Below are 23,540 nucleotides of genomic sequence, written 5' to 3'. Positions count from 1 at the left end.
GCAGTACAGGAAAAGAGGTGAGTCCTACAACTGCCCCAACATACTACCTGGATAGTTTCCAGACTGCAGCCCAAAGATGGTGAAACTGATCAGGATCCTATGGGAGCCCTACCTGGTACAAAAAGCTTTCCATGTCCCTCATTTCTTGTTTGTAAGAAATAGGCTTCATTCAGTCTCCTTGATCTTCCTTGAGTTCCAAAGAGCAGATTCAAGCTGTTGCTAATCAGGGAAGGGAGGGAATGCAGAAACAAGGGAGGAACAGTCAAGAAACAATAGTGCAGTGATAAAGCAGGGTCCTGGTTCCTCCTCAAGGAATATACATAACAATATCTTTGAGTTCTTATGCAGGAACTAAGGCTCCCACCCAGGTGGGGGATGGCACCTTCAGGCTGAGCACAAGATTCCTGGAGTACCACCCTATTACCTCTCCACCAACCAATCAAAAGAAAGTCACACACCCTACAGCCCTCATCCCAAATTTTGCCTATAAAAACTTCTCCCCCCATACCCCCTCGCCGCCGGGGCTGTGGCACTGTTGCCACTGTGGCCTGTGAGGCGGTAACTCCCCTCTGCCCCATGCCCCTTCCTCCTCCTTTCTCTCCTCTCCCTCCCTCCCCTCCCCACCCCTCGCACTCTCTCACTTGAGTGAATGTGGCGCAGTGGCGTGGGACGCAGCCTCGGCCCCTGCTGCGGCCCTGCAAGCTCATGAGGAGACAAAGCCACCGCCTGCCCCCAACCCCTGTGCTTCCCGGGGGAGCCACCACCGCCAGAGGGGAACAAGGGGACGGTGGCGGGGAAATGGGAGAGGGAGGAGAAGAGGGAAAAAAAAAAAAAAAAACCTTCTCCCTCAGAACCATCAGGGAGTTCAGGGTATTTTAGCATGAGCTACCCATTCTCCTTGCTTGGCCCTGCAATAAGCCGTACTCTGCTCCAAACTCTAACATGTTGATTTATTTGGCCTCACTGTGCATCAGGCACACAAACTTTTTTCGGTAACAAGAGGGATCCCACGTGGTTCCTAGCAGTGTCCCAGACTTGGAGAGACAGAATTGGGAGTCCAGGCAGGACAAGATGGCTGAAGTTCACAGGGCAGAGTACCAAAGAAGAGAGAGTTGAACTGAGAAAGAGTTGAAGAGATCTGCCTAGGGTTCCCCCTTGATTCTTTAATAGAGTACTAATCAGTACATATGTGGGAAAAACTAGCCTACTGTAACTGAGCAGACCCCATGGGGCTTTCCTGGGGACAGACCCCCCACCTGTATCCTCTGCTTTAACTCCTCTCTGAAGTATCTAGGCAATAATATCTGTTGCACATTTCCTGAATTGTTTACAGATGCTAAAATCCCCACCAAATGGAAGACATTAACTATTTGATGACCATGAGCACATAGTCCCCAGGCCTAGAGGAACCTAAGGATTGATAATGTTATCTCCTGTGACACTTCCCCGTTACCTCACCATGAACTAATCAGAGAATTGTGCACGAGCTGATCACATACCCTGGGATCACCCCTCCCTCACCTTGCCTTTAAAAATTCCTTTACTGAAACCCATTGAGGAGTTTGGGCTTTTTGAGCATTAGCTATCTGAACTCCTTGTATTCGTACCTTAAAATAAACGCTGCACTTTCCTTCATAACAACCCACTGTCAGTAGATTGGCTTTACTGTGCATGCGTGAGCAGACCCAAGTTTTGGTTCAGTAACACCAGGGGCTCACATGAGGCTGGAAATAATTTGGATTTCCCCAGAGAGTAGAAAAACCTCTTAATTTATAGGACAATAGAAGGGGTTTGCCTAAAAGAGGAGCAAAATTAGCCCTAGACTAAAGATTGTTCTGGTCCCACCTGACAAAAGAAAGTCTCAAAAGGATCAATCTGTTTCTGAATATCCCAGAAAAAAGCTCAAGAATATTTATAGGAATACAAAAATATCTGTCACTTAAAATGGTAAAATTCGAATGTTTATCATGCAATCAAAAATTATCAGGCATGCAAAGAAGCAGGAAAGTATGACCCAAAATGAGGAGAAAAATTAACCCGTTAAAGTGGACCCCAAAATGACAAAAATAATATAATTTGTAGACAAAGGACAGAATTGTTATTAAAGCTATACATATATTTGAGAAGGAGGAAAGATGGAGCATATTGTCAATAAAAAATTAATCAGTTGATCTAAGAAAGAAATGGAAAATTTTATTCGAGCCAAATTTGAGGATTATAACCCAGGAAGAGCATCTCAGAAAGCTCTGAGAACTGTTCCACTGGTTAGAAGTCAAGTTATATAAGGTTTTTGAGACAGAGGGCTGTATATCAAATGACGTGTTATTGACAGTTTACATAATCCAGGTCTAAGCATCATCATGGTGGGTCATGCAACACCTTTACAAGATCAAGAAAGAATGTTATCTTTTAAGGAGTTGTCTTGTTGATGTTAGGGGAATGTTGCTCTTTATGGTTGAGCAGGTATTCCTGCCCATGGGGGAGGTTTTGTTGATGCATGATGCCAATACACAATGCACAGTGCAGGGAGAGAGGAGGACAAAGGGCAGAGAAGAATTTTTGTTTAAATTTCTCTTGTCTTGCCATAAAAATATGACTTTTATTTCACAATATTAAGTAGCCATGAAAGTTATAAAAAGATATTTTTTAAAAAGAAAGACCCAGATCAAATTTCTAAAGATTAAAACTATAAAATCTGAGATGAAAAAATACACTGGAGGGATTAATGGCAGATTAGATATTGCAAAAGGAAAGATCAACCAACGGAAGACACAGCAATAGAAACTATGTGAACTTAAACAAGGAAGAAAAAATGAACAGACCATCAGGACAACTTTAAGCAGCCTAATGTGTTTAGGATGTGATTAGGATCCCTGAATAACAGTGAGAGAGCTAGAGTAACAGAATAAACATTTGAAGAAACAATAACCAAAATTTTCCCAGATTTGATGAAAACTATAAACCCACAGATCTAAAAAGAACAACCCCCCCAAAGAACAATAGCATGAAGAAAAATACACCAAGGCACATCATAATCAAATTGCTTAAAACCAATTTTAAAGACAAAAATCTTAAAAGTAGCCCGAGAACCAGGAATTAGAAGAGAAAGTCCAAGCCCAAACTTAGGAAAGTAGAGTTAGCATCATACCATCTGCCAAGGCCGCTGCTCTTTTCCAGACCTTATTACGCATCAGAGCACTACTCTTTTCTTTACCTCCTTCTCAATAGTCTTCTTCTCCTCAACTGCTATGGTTTGGTTGGAAGACATTTCACCTTAGCCGCTGTATCAGTCAAGGTCAAGCAGAGAAGAAGAACCACTAGGACATTTTATAGAAGATGTAGATCCAGAAGGAAGGCAGTTGGGAAGGGAAGAAGGATGTAAAGTGGTGCAGAGCAAGAACAAGGTGAAACCCACAAGCATGAGCTAGAGCCCACAAAAATAGACAGAAGTCCTTGTCATTTCTTGTAGCATCTGACATCAATGGTGTAGATGTCCTGCAGAAGCCAAGACCCTTCATCACTGAGCTAAGCACACATGCAGGGAGAAGCTGAAGGAGAATCCAGAGGAGGGTAAAGCAGTTGCAGGCCTGACCCCTGCCTCATGCTAACAAGGTGAGCCAGAAGATAAGTGACAAGGCATGTGAGCTACAAAATGGCTGCAACTTCACTGGCTCCCCCCAAATCACCTCTAAAACTCTGTCTAGTGGTCCATCCTAACCAGAAACCAATAGGAAAGAGATTTCCAGGAAATGTGATTCAACCAAACTGACACATTAAAAACCATCACAGCAACTAAAATAGCATTTGTGCAATAGCAGAGAATTTCAATTATCCTTGCTCTTGCTGGTTCCAGTTAGCACTGATAATCTAAAATGTGTCTGTGGGCAGTCTAGCTAAGCTTATTGCATAATAAATTGTTATATAATCACCTTTCTCTGTATTTAGAAATCCTGCCAGAACACTGATGAATTCATCAGGTACAAGTGGAGAGGCCACATGTCACATATAAAGACTTACAAGAATACAAACCCACTAAATAATGCCAAAGAAAGATTCCATCTCTAGAGAAATTCTCCATTGATAACCTGAAGTTGCAGGAAAGAGGTGAGGGTATCTGCTGTCAGAAAGGAAGGTCCTGGCAAACAGTAAACAGACAGAATGGAATTAGGTAGTTAATGAACTTGAATCTTGGCTGCCGCTAAAAGATGATTTTCCAAGCATGAGCTCTTGAGGTTAATTTAGCCTCATGCAGAAAATTAACCTCAATGACAAAATAAGAGGTAAAAACTCTTTCCTGGGGGTGGCCCAAAGGTCATTTTCCTGGTGAGAGGAAGATCTGGAAACAGCTTAATTAGGACTTCTCAGTGTTTCCATGGGGCTAAAAACTGATGAGTGGCAGCCAGAGATGTTCGCAGACATAGTAGCAAAGGGTCTCCATTTGTGAGAGCCAGATAACTTCAAATAGGCAACTGTCAGATACAACTTTAGAGTGATCATTGGTGGTCTGAGGAACGGAATACAGAATCTGCGGGCCTGATGGAAATAGGCCCACAGTGGAAAGCAGGTGGGAACAGAAGAGGGGTAGGGGACTCCTCTTTAGGATTAAGATTTCTGGGAACCAAGTAGGAAACACATACACACACACCCCATCACCAGCATCGCTGCCACCACCATTACTTCTGTTCAAGGGGTAAGGGGACACTATAACAATAAGAGCTTCAAGTTCTAAGTGCTGACAATACTTAGCACTTAACTTTCTACTTTGATTCCCCTTGTTAGGAAGATAAAAAAGCCATAAAGATGGAGCAAAAGTCTATATTAGGTCATTCAAGGGCCATAGCATTCACAAGAGATCCAAGGAACCTTAAGGAGTTTTTGTACTACTAGGCTGAAATGGAGTTCTACCTACTAAACTCCAAACTCTAAGAATATATGCATTTTCAATTTCTTTTTTTTTTTACATCTTTATTGGAGTATAATTGCTTTAAAATGGTATGTTAGTTTCTGCTTTATAACAAAGTGAATCAGTTATACATATACATATGTTCCCATATCTCTTCCCTTTTGCATCTCCCTCCCTCCCACGCTCCCTATCCCACCCCTCCAGGCGCTCACAAAGCACCGAGCTGATCTCCCTGTGCTATGCGGCTGCTTCCCACTAGCTAGCTACCTTACGTCTGGTAGTGTATATATGTCCATGCCTCTCTCTCTCTTTGTCACAGCTAACCCTTCCCTTTCCCTATATCCTCAAGTCCATTCTCTAGTAGGTCTGTGTCTTTATTCCTGTCTTACCCCTAGGTTCTTCATGACATTTTTTTTCTTAAATTCCATATATATGTGTTAGCATACGGTACTTGTCTTTCTCTTTCTGACTTACTTCGCTCTGTATGACAGACTCTAGCTCTATCCACCTCATTACAAATAGCTCAATTTCTTTTCTTTTTATGGCTCAGTAATATTCCATTGTATATATGTGCCACATCTTCTTTATCCATTCATCTGATGATGGACACTTAGGTTGTTTCCATCTCTGGGCTATTGTAAATAGAGCTGCAATGAACATTTTGGTACATGACTCTGTTCGAATTATGGTTTTCTCAGGGTATATGCCAAGTAGTGGGATGCTGGGTCACATGGTAGTCCTATTTGTAGTTTTTTAAGGAACCTCCATACTGTTCTCCACAGTGGCTGTATCAATTTACATTCCCACTAACAGTGCAAGAGGGTTCCCTTTTCTCCACACCCTCTCCAGCATTTATTGTTTCTAGGTTTTTAGATGATGGCCATTCTGACTGGTGTGAGATGATATCTCATTGTAGTTTTGATTTGCATTTCTCTAATGATTAATGAAGTTGAGCATTCTTTCATGTGTTTGTTGGCAGTCTGTATATCTTCTTTGGAGAAATGTCTATTTAGGTCTTCTGCCCATTTTTGGATTGGGTTGTTTGTTTTTTTGTTATTGAGCTGCATGAGTTGCTTGTAAATTTTGGAGATTAATCCTTTGTCAGTTGCTTCATTTGCAGATATTTTCTCCCATTCTGAGGGTTGTCTTTTGGTCTTGTTTATGGTTTCCTTTGCTGTGAAAAAGCCTTGAAGTTTCATTAGGTCCCATTTGTTTGCTTTTGTTTTTATTTCCATTTCTCCAAGAGGTGGGTCAAAAAGGATCTCACTGTGATTTATGTCATAGAGTGTCCTGCCTATGTTTTCCTCTAAGAGTTTGATAGTTTCTGGCCTTACATTTAGGTCTTTAATCCATTTTGAACTTATTTTTGTGTATGGTGTTAGGGAGTGATCTAATCTCATACTTTTACATGTACCTGTCCTGTTTTCCCAGCACCACTTATTGAAGAGGCTGTCCTTTCTCCACTGTACATTCATGCCTCTTTTAACAAAGATAAGGTGACCATATATGCATGGGTTTATCACTGGGTTTTCCATCCTGTTCCATTGATCTATCTTTCTGTTTTTGCGCCAGCACCATACTGTCTTGATTACTGTAGCTTTGTAGTATAGTCTGAAGTCAGGGAGCCGGATTCCTCCAGCTCCGTTTTTCATTCTCAAGATTGCTTTGGCTATTAGGGGTCTTTTGTTTCCATACAAATTGTGAAATTTTTTGTTCTAGTTCTGTGAAAAATGCCAGTGGTAATTTGATAGGGATTGCATTGAATCTGTAGATTGCTTTGGGTAGTAGAGTCATTTTCACAATGTTGATTCTTCCAATCCAAGAACATGGTATATCTCTCCATCTATTTGTACCATATTTAATATCTTCCATCAGTGTCTTATAATTTTCTGCATACAGGTCTTTTGTCTCCTTAGGTAGGTTTATTCCTAGATATTTTATTCTTTTTCCTGCAATGGTAAGTGGGAGTGTTTTCTTGATTTCACTTTCAGATTTTTCATCATTGGTGTATAGAAATGCCAGAGACTTCTGTGCATTAATTTTGTATCCTGCTACTTTACCAAATTCATTGATTAGCTCTAGTAGTTTTCTGGTAGCACCTTTCGGATTCTCTATGTATAGTATCATGTCATGAGCAAAGAGTGGCAGTTTTACTTCTTCTTTTCTGACTTGGATTCCTTTTATTTCCTTTTCTTCTCTGATTGCTGTGGCTAAAACTTCCAAAACTATGTTGAATAAGAGTGGTGAGAGTGGGCAACCTTGTCTTGTTCCTAATCTTAGAGGAAATGCTTTCAGTTTTTCACCATTGAGGAAGATGTTGGCTGTGGGTTTGTCATATATGGCCTTTATTATGTTGAGGAAAGTTCCCTCTATGCCTACTTTCTGCAGGGCTTTTATCATAAATGGGTGTTGAATTTTGTCGAAAGCTTTCTCTGCATCTATTGAGATGATCATATGGTTTTTCTCCTTCAATTTGTTAATATGGTTTATCACATTGATTGTTCTGCATATATTGAAGAATCCTTGCATTCCTGGAATAAACTCCACTTGATCATGGTGTATGATCCTTTAAATGTGCTGTTGGATCCTGTTTGCTAGTACTTTGTTGAGGATTTTTTCATCTATGTTCATCATTGATATTGGCCCGTAGTTTTCTTTCTTTGTGACATCCCTGTCTGGTTTTGGTATCAAGGTGATGGTTGCCTTGTAGAATGAGTTTGGGAGTGTTCCTCCCTCTGCTATATTTTGGAAGAGTTTGAGAAGGATAGGTGTTAGCTCTTCTCTAAATGTTTGATAGAATTCGCCTGTGAAGCCACCTGGTCCTGGGCTTTTGTTTGTTGGAAGATTTTTAATCACAGTTTCAATTTCAGTGCTTGTGATTGTTCTGTTCATATTTTCTATTTCTTCCTGATTCAGTCTTGGCAGGTTGTGCATTTCTAAGAATTTGTCCATTTCTTCCAGGTTGTCCATTTTATTGGCATAGTGTTGCTTGTAGTAATCTCTCATGATCTTTTGTATATCTGCAGTGTCAGTTGTTATTTCTCCTTTTCATTTCTAATTCTATTGATTTGAGTCTTCTCCCTTTTTTTTCTTGATGAGTCTGGCTAATGGTTTATCAATTTTGTTTATCTTCTCAAAGAACCAGCTTTTAGTTTTATTGATCTTTGCTATCATTTCCTTCATTTCATTTTCATTTATTTCTGATCTGATTTTTATGATTTCTTTCCTTGTGCTGACTTTGGGGTTTTTTTTTGTTCTTCTTTCTCTAATTGCTTGAGGTGCAAGGTTAGGTTGTTTATTCGAGATGTTTCCTGTTTCTTAAGGTAGGATTGTATTGCTATAAACTTCCCTATTAGAACTGCTTTTGCTGCATCCCATAGATTTTGGATGTCGTGTCTCCATTGTCATTTGTTTCTAGGTATTTTTTGATTTCCTCTTTGATTTCTTCAGTGATCAGTTCGTTATTAGTGTATTGTTTAGCCTCCATGTGTTTGTATTTTTTACAGATCTTTTCCTGTAATTGATATCTAGTCTCATAACGTTGTGGTCAGAAAAGATACTTGAAACAATTTCAGTTTTCTTAAATTTACCAAGGCTTGGCTTGTGACCCAAGATATGATCTATCCTGGAGAATGTTCCATGAGCACTTGAGAAAAATGTGTATTCTCTTGTTTTTGGATGGAATGTCCTATAAATATCAATTAAGTCCATCTTGTTTAATGTATCATTTAAAGCTTGTGTTTCCTTATTTATTTTCATTTTGGATGATCTGTCCATGGGTGAAAGTGGGGTGTTAAAGTCCCCTACTATGAATGTGTTACTGTCGATTTCCCCTTTTATGGCTGTTAGTATTTTCCTTATGTATTGAGGTGCTCCTATGTTGGGTGCATAAATATTTACAATTGTTATATCTTCTTCTTGGATCGTTCCCTTGATCATTATGTAGTGTCCTTCTTTGTCTCACCTAATAGTCTTTATTTTAAAGTCTATTTTTTCTGATCTGAGAATTGCTACTCCAGCGTTCTTTTGGTTTCCATTTGAATGAAATATCTTTTTCCATCCCCTTACTTTCAGTCTCTATGTGTCTCTAGGTCTGAAGTGGGTCTCTTGTAGACAGCAAATATATGCATCTTGTTTTTGTATCCATTCAGCCAATCTGTATCTTTTGGTGGGAGCATTTAGTCCATTTACATTTAAGGTAATTATCGATATGTATGTTCCTATTCCCATTTTCTTAATTGTTTTGGGTTCGTTATTGTAGGTCTTTTCCTTCTCTTGTGTTTCTTGCCTAGGGAAGTTCCTTTAGCAGTTGTTGTAAAGATGGTTTGGTGGTGCTGAACTCTCTCAGCTTTTGCTTGTCTGTAAAGGTTTTAATTTCTCCATCAAATCTGAATGAGATCCTTGCTGCATAGAGTAATCTTGGTTGCAAGTTTTTCTCCTTCATCACTTTAAATATGTCCTGCCACTCCCTTCTGGCTTGCAGAGTTTCTGCTGAAAGATCAGCTGTTAACCTTATGGGGATTCCCTTGTGTGTTATTTGTTGTTTTTCCTTTGCTCCTTTTAATATGTTTCCTTTGTATTTAATTTTTGACAGTTTGATTAATATGTGTCTTTGTGTATTTCTCCTTGGAGTTATACTGTATGGGACTCTGTGTGCTTCCTGGACTTGATTAACTATTTCCTTTCCCATATTAGGGAAGTTTTCAACTATAATCTCTTCAAATATTTTCTCAGTCCCTTTCTTTTTCTCTTCTTCTCGAACCCCTATAATTCAAATATTGGTGCATTTAATGTTGTCCCAAATGTCTCTGAGACTGTCCTCAGTTCTTTTCATTCTTTTTCCTTTAGTCTGCTCTGCAGTAGTTATTTCCACTATTTTGTCTTCCAGGTCACTTAGCTGTTCTTCTGCCTCAGTTACTCAGTTACTCAGCTATTGATTCCATCTATTTTTAATTTCATTTACTGTGTTGTTCATTGTTGTTTGTTTCATCTTTAGTTCTTCTAGGTCCTTGTTAAGTTTCTTGCATTTTGTCCATTCTATTTCCAAGATTTTGGATCATCTTTACTATCATTATTCTGAAGTCTTTTTAAGGTAGACTGCTTATTTCCTCTTCATTTGTTAGGTCTGGTTGGTTTTTATCTTGCTCCTTCATCTGCTGTGTGTTTTTCTGTCTTCTTATTTTGCTTATCTTACTGTGTTTGGGGTCTCCTTTTTGCAGGCTGCAGGTTCGTAGTTCCCGTTGTTTCTGGTGTCTGTCCCCTGTGGTTAAAGTTGTTTCAGTGGGTTGTGTACGCTTCCTGGTGTAGGGGACTAGTGCCTGTGTTCTGGTGGATGAGGCTGGATCTTTTCTTTCTGGTGGGCAGGTCCACGTCTGGTGGTGTGTTTTGGGGTGTCTGTGGCCTTATTATGATTTTAGGCAGCCTCTCTGCTAATGGATGGGGCTGTGTTCCTGTCTTGCTAGTTGTTCAGCATAGGATGTCCAGCACTGTAGCTTGCTGGTCGTTGAGTGAAGCTGGGTGCTGGTGTTGAGATGGAGATCTCTGGGAGATTTTTGCCATTTGTTATTATGTGGAGCTGGGAGGTCTCTTGTGGACCAGTGTCTTGAAGTTGGCTCTCCTACCTCAGAGGCACAGCACTGACTCCTGGCTGCAGCACCAAGAACGTATCATCTACATGGCTGCTGGTGTTGGGGGGTCTACTGCAGAGGCAGGGTGGGCTTTGGCTCACCGTGGGGACAGGGACACTGGCAGCAGAAGTTCTGGGAAGTACTCATTCGTGTGAGCCCTCCCAGAGTCCGCAATTAGCCCCACCAAAGAGCCCACTCTCCATCAGTTTTTGAATTGATAGATTGTGCATATCCATACTTTGGAATACTACTCAACAAAAAGAAAAGGAACAGAATATAACTCAAAAACATGAATGAGCTGAAAAACATTATTTCTAAATGAAAGAAGTCAAACACAACAGACTCAAACTGTAAGATTACACTCACATGAACTTCTAGAAAATGAAAAGTATAGAGACAGAAAGAAGATCGGTAGTTGCTCTTGGCTGGGTTAGGGAAGAGGACTTCCAAGAGGGGTGGAACTCTTCTAATATCTTGATTGCAGTAGAGATTATGTGACTGCATACAAATACCAAAACTCATCCCAGCATACACTTAAAATTAGTGAATTTTATTTTAAGCAAATAATGCCTCCATAAAGCTACCTTTTTTAATATAAAGCTAAAAAAATTAGTGCTAAAGATGACAGAAGTTCAATGATCAGAGATAAATCATTTGTATAATAATGGTTTTAGAAAGAGATGCCCAGTTCTTCCATGGTCCAGCTTCTAAAACAAGGGCTATTCACCTCAACATCATTTGGCCAAAGGGTGGATGACTCTTTAGCTCTCTTTCCAATTACCAGGGTGTCTTTCACAATCCAAGTATTTTCTTTGCCCTTATTGGTGTCAATACATCATTTGTATTAAAAATATTAATAAAATCAATTATAGCATAATTTTTTAAATGTTTGAGTAATAATGCTTAACCTAAAAGAGTACATGTATAGTAATCAAGTTTCAGCCTTCAGAAACCAGGGAGGGGAAGAATATTTGGGGATCAAAAATATACTTAGCACTCCTTAAATGACATTCCTCAATGTTCGTTCAAATATTTATTAAACTACGTGCTAAATTCTTTCTAGGTGCTTGTGATACATCATTGAGCAAAAGAGATGTGAGTCAGTCAGGAGAGACAAACTCTTCCAAAATTTTAATGGTTTCCACGACAAAGGTTCCCTTCTGACTGATGCTGTCTGACGATTGCTGGTTAGCTGCAGTTCTGCTGCACATTGCCATCCCTTTGGACCCAGCCTGTTGAAGTAGCAATGAAAAGACACAATATTATGAACTCAGAAAAAAAAGAATGACTCCAAAAATATTATTGCTAAGTGAAAGAAGTCAATTGCAAAAAATGTCATGACAGGATTAAAAAAAAAATTGTAGACCACATGCTGGTTCCTAAAACTTTTGACAACTGGAAGGTAATTTTATTCTGTTTCCACAATACACTCCTAGGATCCCAAAGGCAGAGAAAGAACTAGAATGCGCCTGATCCAGGGGTGGAGCCAGTGGGGAGGAGGGAGACTAGAATGTGTTGAACACCCACCTGGTGCCAGGCATTTCTCGTACAATGTTGCACCTCTGCTCACATGTCATTAATCAGAGCAAGTCATGTAGTCAAGTCAATGGGCTGGGGGAGGTATAATCCTCTCCAGAGAGCATCATAGAACATATTTGGATAATAATACAGTTTATCTGCTACCTATTATAAGATTATATAATAATACAGAAGGAAATAAGGATTATAGAAAAAATAGTAGAACAGGGTACAGTGGATCAGATGCAACAGTATAGAGTATGATGCAGTATTAAAGAGCTCTCAGGGTAGTTTTCAGTGAGAAGCACAGATCTGAAGGAGATGAGGGAGCTGGCCAAGTGTAATCTGAGTATAGGGCATTCCAAGGAGACAGAACATCTGGCGTGAAGACCCTGCAGTAAGAACATGCCCAGGATTCTGGAGGAACAGTACAGAGGTCTGTGTGGCTGGAGTGGAATAGGAAGGAGAGCATAGTCGGAGTGGAGGTGATCAGGTAATGGGGCCGGAGCAAACAGACAGGACTCTGTGGTCACTGTAAGAATGTTAGCTTTTGTGCTGAGTGAAATGAGAGCCAGTGCTGGATGATGAGCAGAGAAATATCTGATCTGACTTACAACTTATGTCATATCTTAAAAAGATCTCTGACTATTACACTGAGGCCAATGAGAAGAAGCAGGGAGACCACTTGAGAGATCACTGCAAGAATCCATGCAAGTGGTGAAGCTGACTCAGACCGGGGGAGAGCTGGGGAGGTGGTGAGAAGTGGTCAGATTCTGGATATGTTCAAGGTAAAGTCAATAGGATTTTGTAGGACACTGGAAGTGGGTGTGAGAGAAAGAGGAGAGGCAAGGATGACTCCAATGATTTTGTTTGTTTGTTTATTTGCCTGGGCAACTGGAAGGATGGAGCCGCCCTGAGATGGCAAGGCTACAGGGGAGCAGGTTTAGTGTAAACTGGGAAATCTGGGGTTTAATTTAAAACAGGCTCAATCTGAAAAGTCTGCAGGGTACATAGGCAGAGTTCCACTCCACCCTGGGTCAAGCAGGGCTCACATTTCCATCGTCCGTCCGGTGTCTTAGAATGACCACTGGCACCAGAAGCTCTCCGACCTTGGGAAGGTCACTAGTACACTCTGTCTCTCCTCGTCTGTACAGTGGGGGTAATCACACATGTCCACAGGGCTGTTATGAGCCTCCAATGACAAATGTACATGGCAGAGCTCCACAAACTCAAACATGGGATAGAAAATGGTCTCGCAGTTGCTGTGGCTGCTGTGATTCACGGTGGTGTTCTCATCAAAGAGGCCAGCTGGCTGCTTTGGGATGAAACACACCAAATAAATTATACCAGAGTCTCAAGACCCAAGGTATCAAAAACTACAATTTGGAAACACGAAGTTACTGAATTGTTTTCTTCCTTTGATAGGATAGTTTTTCATTCCAATCTACTTCATTCTGAGATAAATCCCTGTAGAATTCCTTGAGCAACATAAGATCTTTTGGTGACTCAGATAAAATCAGAAATGACATAATGCCCTGTGACCTTAGTTGGAAGCTGTCCCACACCAGCTGGCCACCAGGTCTGGTCCCAGACCCTCAGGACCAGACAACACTGAGGCCAGCTACCGCTGAGCCCCATGCTCCAGGCCCTGGGGAGCAGCAGAGCACAGACGGAGAGCCGGCCCTGTGTGGTCAGTAGTAGTGGGGAGACACTTTGAGTCCCAGGGCTGGAAGTGAGAAACAATGTTCCACTGGACCACATGACGTGGGCAAGCTGCTCATTTTCGTGAGACTCTGCTTCCATTTCTGTAAGATACAATGGTAAGTTCACCTGACCAAGTCTGGGGGGAATGAAGTGTGACATTGTGTGAGCAATGCCTGGCACCAGGTGGGTATTCAACACATTCTAGTCTCCCTTCTCCCGGGCTCAGGCGCATTCTAATTCTTACTCTGCCTTTGGGATCCTGGGAGTGTATTGTGGAAACAGCATAAAATTACCTTCCAGTTGTCAACTCAACATGCCCCCAAACAACTTCCTTTCTCTCTCAAGACCATTATGACTTGGTCATACATTGATTACCTGGTGGAATCAAGCTCTAGCTCCCTATGAGAGAAGACCTGAGAATGCCTCATTATTAGCTTTCCCTCCTTCCCTGTTTCACTCTCCCTAATCCTTCACTCCCATCTTCTAGAAACACTTGCCAAAATTACAAAATCCTGGAAGCTAATTAAGGCAACAAACTAGGCAATTATATTAAGTAATCTTGTGATGGATTATCAAGAGACTTCGGAGAAATCCTCTCGTCTAGCTTCTGCATCTAAGGGAAGACAACAGCTAAGTCGTTGAAGGAAGAACCATTGTATTTTAAAAAAAACAAACAAACTCAGAAAAATGAAATTCTAAAATCTTCTTTAGTAATTCCAGTATGTATTCAGATCTCCATTGTATATAAACTTTCCTGGATAGAAGGCAGGAGATACAGAGGCCTGCATGTTGGATGCAAGCCCCAGTGTCTAACTGCATGAGCCAATGTTGCACTTAATGGATTTTGCCCTTCTCAGCAATGCTAGCTCAGTTTCAGAAGAGCAGTTCGGTGCCAATTCAATTCTTTTTACATTCTGTCTCCTTCAAGTGTATGATAAGTAGATCTGATGAATTACTCTCCTTGTTAGACATGCCAGAAATTCAGTATCAATTTCAATCTTTTAACTGATTGACATTCTTAAGGCATAAATCAAATGAGAGGGCAATGAAAAATATCTTAAAACACTTTTTTTTTAACTTGAAACAATTCAGGCATACAAAAAAGCACAAAAGGGCTTCCCTGGTGGCGCAGTGGTTGAGAGTCCGCCTGCCGATGCAGGGGACACGGGTTCGTGCCCCGGTCCGGGAAGATCCCACATGCCGCGGAGCAGCTGGGCCCGTGAGCCATGGCCGCTGAGCCTGCGCGTCCGGAGCCTGTGCTCCGCAACGGAAGAGGCCACAACAGTGAGAGGCCTGCGTACCGCAAAAAAAAAAAAAAAAGCACAATAGATAACAAATTCTGTGGCATACCATCAAGATGAGACAGTTATTAATACTTTATCTTAATTGCTTTGAACACATTATTTTAGCAAACAAAAATGCTACATTTTAATAAAATATTACAGCCCAGCTAAAGGCCCACCCAATGTCCATCCCCTTCCTCTTCTCTCTCCATCCTCAGGGACAAATTGATTCAGAAATTAGTATGTGTCATTTCCACATATGCTTTCATTTTTCTTCTGCACAAATATGCACCCATAAACAGTATATCAGTTCCCTGCATTCTAGCTTTTGTTGCTGTTGAGAAGTCTAGTTGTAGTCCTTGGTTTAAAAAAAATTTTCTTTCTCTTTAATTAATTCTAAAATTTTCTCTTTGAATTTTGTGTTCTACAATTTCACTACAATGTAACCAGGTACTAAAGAAAAATGTATCAGGCTTGAGATTCACTGTGATTTATAAATCTGAGGATCTGAACTCAGATTTCTGGAAAAAGACCCTCTTTACTCCTCACACATTGCCCCTTTCTCATGCCCAGTCACCTTTTCCCTGAGGTGGCTCATGTGACAATCACAGTTCTGACTGCCTACCACTCACACACACACACTCCAAGGCTCATTTCCTCTCTTTGCATGAAATAAAGCCCAAGCCTTCTGGGCACCAAGAAGCCGTGACAGCAGTCTCTCAGCAAGATCACAGAATCAGCTCTGTATTTCAGTTTCCTTTTTAATTCTGGCCCCTGGGAATTTTTGAATTCAGTTATGCTTTAAAATTAAAATTAAATGAAAAATGTTATATTTTATCCAGTGTTTCTAGACACTAAAAGGGAGCAGGATTTTATATGTGGTTGATATTGCTGGAGCTAAAAAGCCAGGACAAAATATCTTAAAATATATCTTCTTGTGGATTCCTCTCTCCCTCAGGATATAATATGAGGCAATAGCTTGAAAGTCAGAAATTAAGTTTAAGAGGACCCTGGGGACAGTATCTGATGATCCACTGGATATAGATTATGAATATAAAATGCAGGCATGTCAAGTCAATGCATATATCACTCACCTCCCTGAAGATTTTCAAAGGAGACCTACCCTTGTAGCCTGCAGAAAACTTAAGACAGTGACTAGAGGTAATGCGAGATTTGATCCCAGAAACTGTTGAGTGATTGGGTGGAGGTGGGGGGAGAAGAATGGTGAGGAGACAAGAGGCCCCAACATGCAAAAGTTTCTCTCCAGCTCCACAACCCCCTGCATTGCTTTGTGAACTCTGACAATTTTGTGTCAGGGCTGTTGCCAGGCTAGGAAACTATCTTCAATGTGCAGTAGCCCAGAAAGTTCCAAAAGGTCAGGAACTTTTGGAACAGCAGGTCCTTACTGCTGTACTCCAGTGCCAACCACAGTGCCTGAGATAAGTAATGTTCAATAAACACTTCTTGAATGAATAGAAAATCTCATACATTTCCAGAGGGCTGAAGTGCTCTGGCTAGAGAGGCATGGGGAGTTCACAGCTGATTTACAGTGAATCCAAAGAAACTTGTTTTTCAAGGCCCTTCACTTGCATCAGCCCCTTCCAAAGTCCTGGATGGGCTTAGCCATGTGTGGACAGGATCATATGTTTTGTATAAAATTTGCAATTGGTTAAGGCTACTGTTCCTTTTCATTATGAACCCCGCCTCTGACAGCATTTAACCTGCTGTCAGGTGACATCAGAATGATCATGGGCATGAGATCCAGATAAAGGAAATTTGATTTGGGGATGTATTTTGTATGGGTTTAGTAGCATATAATTATGTGGTTCACAATCTCTTGGTACAGTTAAGCTGTTGCTACCTTTTCCAGTGTAGGAATGGTCTCTTGAAATCTTCCTACCAGCCACTGCTGCCAACTCAACCTGCAAGGTGAACTCAACCTGCACGGTGAACTCAACATTCACGGTGTAACATGATAGTGCAGACATGATAGGGAAGTGCCCAAAAGCACCCCATACAGGCAGTATGTGGTTAGTGGAGAGAAACAAGGTCTGCAATGCGTGGAGCTAGAAGCTGGTCTATGGAAACACCCTTTCTATTATCTGATGCATAATCATGTATGAGCAGGAAAAGAGGTTTTCATTGATGCCTAGTCAAAAATTGAAGTTCTCTCCTGTCATGAATATGTTTGTGAATGCAGCATAAACAATTATAAGTGTACCATTAATTGGTTTTCTTTTTCATGGGAATAGCAAAAACATAGAATTCATCAGAATTTCTGTGCTTATATGGCACAAACTTAACAGCAATACTATAAACAGCAAGTCCACCAATGTATGAAGTCTCTTGTTTTGTGCACCCAACTATCAAAAAGCAAACTTGATCAACCATGCTAGAGGAAAGACAAATATCTTTCTATTCTCTTGGTAGAAAGTGATATTACAAAATTGTCATCACATGTAGAGGCCATCAAAGAGAATAAAGCCCAGAAATGCAGGGAAAAAAAATATTATAGTGGTTTCTTTTTCTGGATTTGGCGATGTTGAAACCAAGCAGGACCCTGCAGGGCCCTCTGGGGTACAAAAACCTTTCCATGTCCCTGGTTTCTAGTTTGTAGGAAAAAGGTTTCAGCCTCCTAGACCTTCCCTGAGTTCCAAAGGACAGATTCAAATAGCTACTGATTAGGGGAATGAGGAAACAAAGGAAACAAAGGAAAAGCATATCCTCCTCAAGGGATATACATAACAATCTGATACACATCTCTGCATTCTACAGGAACTAAGGCCCCCACCCAGGTGGAGGATGATAATTTCAGGCTGAGCCGAGGACATAGGCCCCAGACTGGTTGGAACCTGAAGGCTGATGACTGAGATTCCTGGAACCCTACCCTGTTACCTCACCACCAACCACTCAGAGGAAAGTCACATACTCTACAGCCCTCCCCGCAAATTTTGCCTATAACTCTTCCCCGAAAACAATCCAGCAGTTGGGGCTTTTTTGAGCATGAGCTGCCTTTTCTGTTCTCCTTGCTTGGCCATGCAATAAACCTTGCTCTGTTCCAAACTCCATTTTTCAGTCTCTTTGGCTTCACTGTGGGTTCAACAACAATGTTGTGGCATTTTTACAGCTTTTGAAACTTGTAAGTAGTTGCAATTTCTCATCTCATTCTAAATAAATCTTCACTTAAGTGCCAAATTTTGTATTTGTAATTTTGTGCTCCTTGCCTTCAAAATGGCCCCATAAACAGTCTAAGCTTCAGGCCCACAAAACTTGCTCCACCCGTGGCAGAAGCACCTACCTCCCAGGGATCCTACTGAAGAGAAACACTCTTCACCCTCTCCTGCAACCTCCATAGACTGACCCGAGGATGCAGGCTTCCCGAGGCTTTCCCAGCCTGCTTGGCCACAGAGAGGAGGCCACATGCTGCCACCGCCACCCTTCCAGCCCTTGGTCAGCAGCGTGGAGGCTGGATGGGTGCTCACCTCTCTCCTCTGGCTCCTGGCTTTTGAGAATGAGGCTGAAGGAAGTGACGCTCAGGCTATTGGGTGGCAAAACTGGATGCACATTTAATTTGTTATAAATAGAGACACTTTAGGGAGTGAAAGGGGAAAATTAATAATTTGCCTGGACTTTCCCAGAGGAACTGACCTGGGCTCAAACCCTGGCTCTGCTCCTACCAAGGATAGTCTACAGTATTCTGAAATTGATCAGGACCCTGTGGGGCTCCTAGGTACAAAAGCCTTTCTGTGTCCCCTATTTCTTGATTTCAGGAAATAGGCTTCATTCAGCCTCCATGACCTTCCCTGAGTTTCAATGGGCAGGTTCAAACAGTTGCTAATTAGGGACGGGTGGTGTTGTGGAGACAAGGGAGGAAGAGTCAAGAAATTACCAATGACATTTTTCACAGAACTAGAACTAAAAAAACCTTAAAATTTGGATGGAGACACAAAAAGACCCCAAATAGCCAAAGCAATCTTGAGAAAGATAAATGGAGCGGGAGGAATCAGGCTTACTGATGCCAGACTATACTACAAAGCTACAGTCATCAAAACAGTATGGTACTGGCACAAAAATGGAAATATAGATCAATGGAACAGGATAGAAAGCCCAGAGATAAACCCACGCACGTATGGTCAATTAATCTATGACAAAGGAGACAAGACTATACAATGGAGAAAAGACAGTCTTTATAAATGGTGCTGGGAAAACGGGACAGCTACATGTAAAAAATAAAATTAGAACATTCTTTAACACTATACACAAAAATAAACTCAACATGGATTAAAGACCTAAATGTAAGACCAGATACTATAAAACTCTTACAGGAAAACACAAGCACACTCTTTGGCATAAGTTGCAGCAATATCTTTTTTGATCCATCTCCTAGAGTAATGGAAACAAAACCAAAAATAAACGGAACCGAATTAAACTTAAAAGCTTTTACACAGCAAAGGAAACCATAAAGAACATGAAAAGACAACCCTCAGAATGGGAGAAAATATTGGCAAAACAATGTGACCAACAAAATTAGTCTCCAAAATTTACAAACAGCTCATGCAGCTAATATAAAAAATGCAAACAACCCAATCAAAACATGGACAGAAGACCTAAATAGACATTTCTCCAAAGAAGACATACAGAGGCCCAAGAGGCACATAAAAAGATGCTCAACATCACTAATTAGTAGAGAAATGTAAATCGAAACTACAATGAGATATCACCTCACACGAGTCAGAATGGCTATCATCAAAAAGTCTACAAACAGGGCTTCCCTGGTGGCGCAGTGGTTAAGAGTCCGCCTGCTGATGCAGGGGACACGGGTTTGTGCCCCAGTCCGGGAAGATCCCACATGCCGCAGAGCGGCTAGGCCCGTGAGCCATGGACGCTGAGCCTGTGTGTCCGGAGCCTGTGCCCCGCAACGGGAGAGGCCACAACAGTGAGAGGCCTGCATACCGCAAAAAAAAAAGTCTACAAACAATACATGCTGGAGGGGATGTGGAGAAAAGGGAACCCTCTTGCACTGTTGGTGGGAATGTAAATTGGTACAGCCACTATGGAGAACAGTATGGAGGTTCCTTAAAAACTAAAAATAGAACTACCATATGACCCAGCAATCCTACTCCTAGGCATATACCCAGAGAAAACCATAATTCAAAAAGATACATGCGCCCCAATATTCATAGCAGCACTATTTACAATAGCCAGGACATGGAAACAACCTAAATGTCCACTGACAGACATTTGGTACATATATACAATGTGTATTACATATATGTACCACATATTGTATACATATATACAAGATGTGGTACATATATACAATGGAATATTACTCAGCCACAAAAAAGAATGAAACAATGCCATTTGCAGCAACATGGATGGACCTGGAGATTATTATACTAAGTAAGTCAGACAGAGAAAGACAAATATCATATGCTATTGCTTATATGCGGAATCTTAAAAAAAATGGTATTAATGAACTTATTTACAAAACAGAAACAGACTCACAGACTTAGAGAACGAACTTATGGTTACCAGTGGGGAAGTGTGGTGGGGAGGGATAGATTGGGAGTTTGGGATTGACATGTACACACTGCTATATTTAAAATAGATAACCGACAAGGACCTTCTATATAGCACAGGGTACTCTGCTCAATACTCTGTAATAACTGAAATGGGAAAAGAATTTGAAAAAGAATAGATTAATGTATATGTATAATTGATTCCCTTTGCTGTACACCTGAAACTAACACAGCATTGTTAATCAACTTTGCTCCTATATAAAACAAAAATTGAAAACAACAACAATGCAGCCTTGGAACAGGGTCTTTTTCCCCCCTCAAGGGATATACATAATATCTTTGAGCTGTTTTGCAGATACTGAAACCCCCACCTGGTGGGAGAAGTTAACTGTGTGCTGCCCACAAGCATGTAGACCCCAGACTGGTTGGAACCACAAGGTTGATGATGCTGATGCCTACTTACTGCATCACCAACCAATCAGAAGAATGTCCATGAGCTGATCACACCCTCTGAACCATTATTATAAAACTCCTCACTACCCGCCTCCAGGTCAGGACACACAGTTTTGAGGGCATTAGCCCACTGTGGCCCCCTTTGTCTGGCAAAGCAATAAAGCTATTCTTTTCTACTTCACCCAAAACTCTGTCTCCAAGGTTTAATTTGGTGTTGGGGTACAGAGGTCAGATTCAGCTTCAATTCCACACTGTGTCAAGCTGACCGCAGAAGTCACCCCTGAGAGGCCTAGAGTCCTGGGAACCTGGCCTGTTGGTCCTCTGCTGCTTCCGTGCAGCGAGCAAGTCAAGGGGACTTTCCAAGCTGTCCACAGTCCCAATTGCCCAGACACACATCCCACAGTTTTTCTTCAGGGATGCAGCTGCCTCGCAGTGGCACTGCTCTGAAGCTATAGCGGGTTCTCCCCTTCTCTCTGGAGACAGAAGGTCCTCATTTTCTAGGATGGAAGAAATCCTTCACTCTTGGAATTCCAACTAAATTCTGAGAATCTGCTTTGTTTCACTTGTCTAAAAGTCATATGTATTCCCCTAAGGGCTTTGGTCTCTAAAACCTCAAAGCCAGAGACAATTACAGTTGAGTTTTGCTTTCTCTCCTCCCCAGAGACTATGAGCAATTGTGTCCAAAGGGAGAAATATGATGGAAAACAAACTCTCAAAATACTGCCCTGGTCAGTAGTGCCTGGCGTATAGAAGGGGTTCAGTAAATGCTAGGCTTTTTTTCTGGGAAGTGGTACCATCATCACTATGCCAAACCACTGGCAATCTTTGTGTGGGCAAAAGGGAAATGAGCAAAATATTACGCAGCTTAAGGAAGAATAACATACGAATGCAAGAGTAAGCGTCTGGCCAATCATTTATTAAGGGAACAGGAAGAGAGGCAGGATTACTGTAAAGACAGCAAAATATGTTTCTGCCTCAAATCTGGGCAAGAGAGCGAAGAGTGAAGTATCTGAAGGTCACAGAATACAAACTAATATAGCAGGAAGATACATCAGAGATCAGCTAGTCAACCTCCCTACCCCATTTTACAGACAATGAAAGTGAGGTGAGAATTGAAATCACTTGCCCAAAATCAAAACTACATTAAATTTAGTTGCAGATTTCTAACTCCACTGAGTGGCTTTCTACTACATTATACCATATTGCCTCCTCATGACTGAAAATAAGGAGGATTGAAAAAGTCAGTTGGACCCGAGTTCAAATCTGACTCACACTTACTTTGTAATCTAGAGCCTCTTATTTGACTCAAACCTCTGCTCTTTCTGTAAAATGTGATGAGTAATTCTCATCTATAATTACAGGTTGTTGTGAAGATTAAATGAAGTACTAAAGGACCTAGCACAGTGTCAGCACATAATAGTTGCTCATTTTAGACTGATACACTATTGACTCTTCACGTGTGTCTTGGCTTCCAGTTCTCCCAGTGCAACTCGTTTTGGTAAACTAAAAATCTTCATGAGAAATATCTCATTTTCTGTTTTATAAAAAGAACACACACGTCAAAGATTTTATTTAACTCATTAATTAATGAGGGAACCAATAAGATTTAAAAACGAATACAAAGGAAAATGTAGAGTACAGACATCTATAGGCAAGGAGGAATGCTAATAGGCGCAAAACTGGTCACTTTTAGAGCAATCAGTTGCACCTTCACCTGACTTTACATTTCCTCTCCTCCTCCCCACCTCCTTCTCCTAATAATAGTAGAAAGTAGTAATAGTATCACTTTTAATTCTTCTTTTTTGGAAATAACTTTATTCACATATCTATTTTATATAGATATAGATAATAGATATGTTATAATTCAACTATTTATAGTACACAATGAATGGTTTTTAGTATATTTACACAGTTATGCAACCCCGCATTCCATACCCCTCCCTCCCCCGGCCTGAGTGAGCCAGAGCCCCAGAAGCAGCTGCTCCTTTAACCCCTTCCTGTCTGAGTGAAGAACAGATGCCCTCAGGTGACCTACACGCAGAGGCGGAGCCAATCCAAAGCTGAACCCCAGCAGCTGTGCGAACAAAGAAGAGAAAGGGAAATTACTTCCAGCAGCCCCAGGAGCAGCGGATTAAATCTCCACAATCAACTTGATGTACCCTGTATCTGTGGAATACAAGAATAGACAAAGAATCAACCCAAAATTGAGCGGTGGACTTTGGAGAGATATATATATATTTTTTCTCTTTTTGTGAGTGTGTATGTGTATTCTTCTGTGTGATTTTGTCTGAATAGCTTTGCTTTTACCATTTGTCTGTCTCCGTTTGTTCTTTATTACTTTTTAATATTTTTAATTTTTAATAATTATTTTAAAAACTTGTTTATTCTATTTTCCTTTTCGTTTATTCTATTTTCTTTCTTTCCCTTTCTTTCTTTCTTTTTTTTCTCCTTTACTTCTGAGCCGTGTGCCTGACAAGATCTTGGTGCTCCTGCTGGGTGTCAGGCCTGTGCCTCTGAGGTGGGAGAGCTG

Source organism: Monodon monoceros, unplaced genomic scaffold (genome assembly GCF_005190385.1).
Source record: "Monodon monoceros isolate NGI ecotype Baffin Bay Population unplaced genomic scaffold, NGI_Narwhal_1 Super_Scaffold_18, whole genome shotgun sequence".
Taxonomy (NCBI): Eukaryota; Metazoa; Chordata; class Mammalia; order Artiodactyla; family Monodontidae; genus Monodon; species Monodon monoceros.
Note: the sequence above shows the minus strand (reverse complement) of the source record.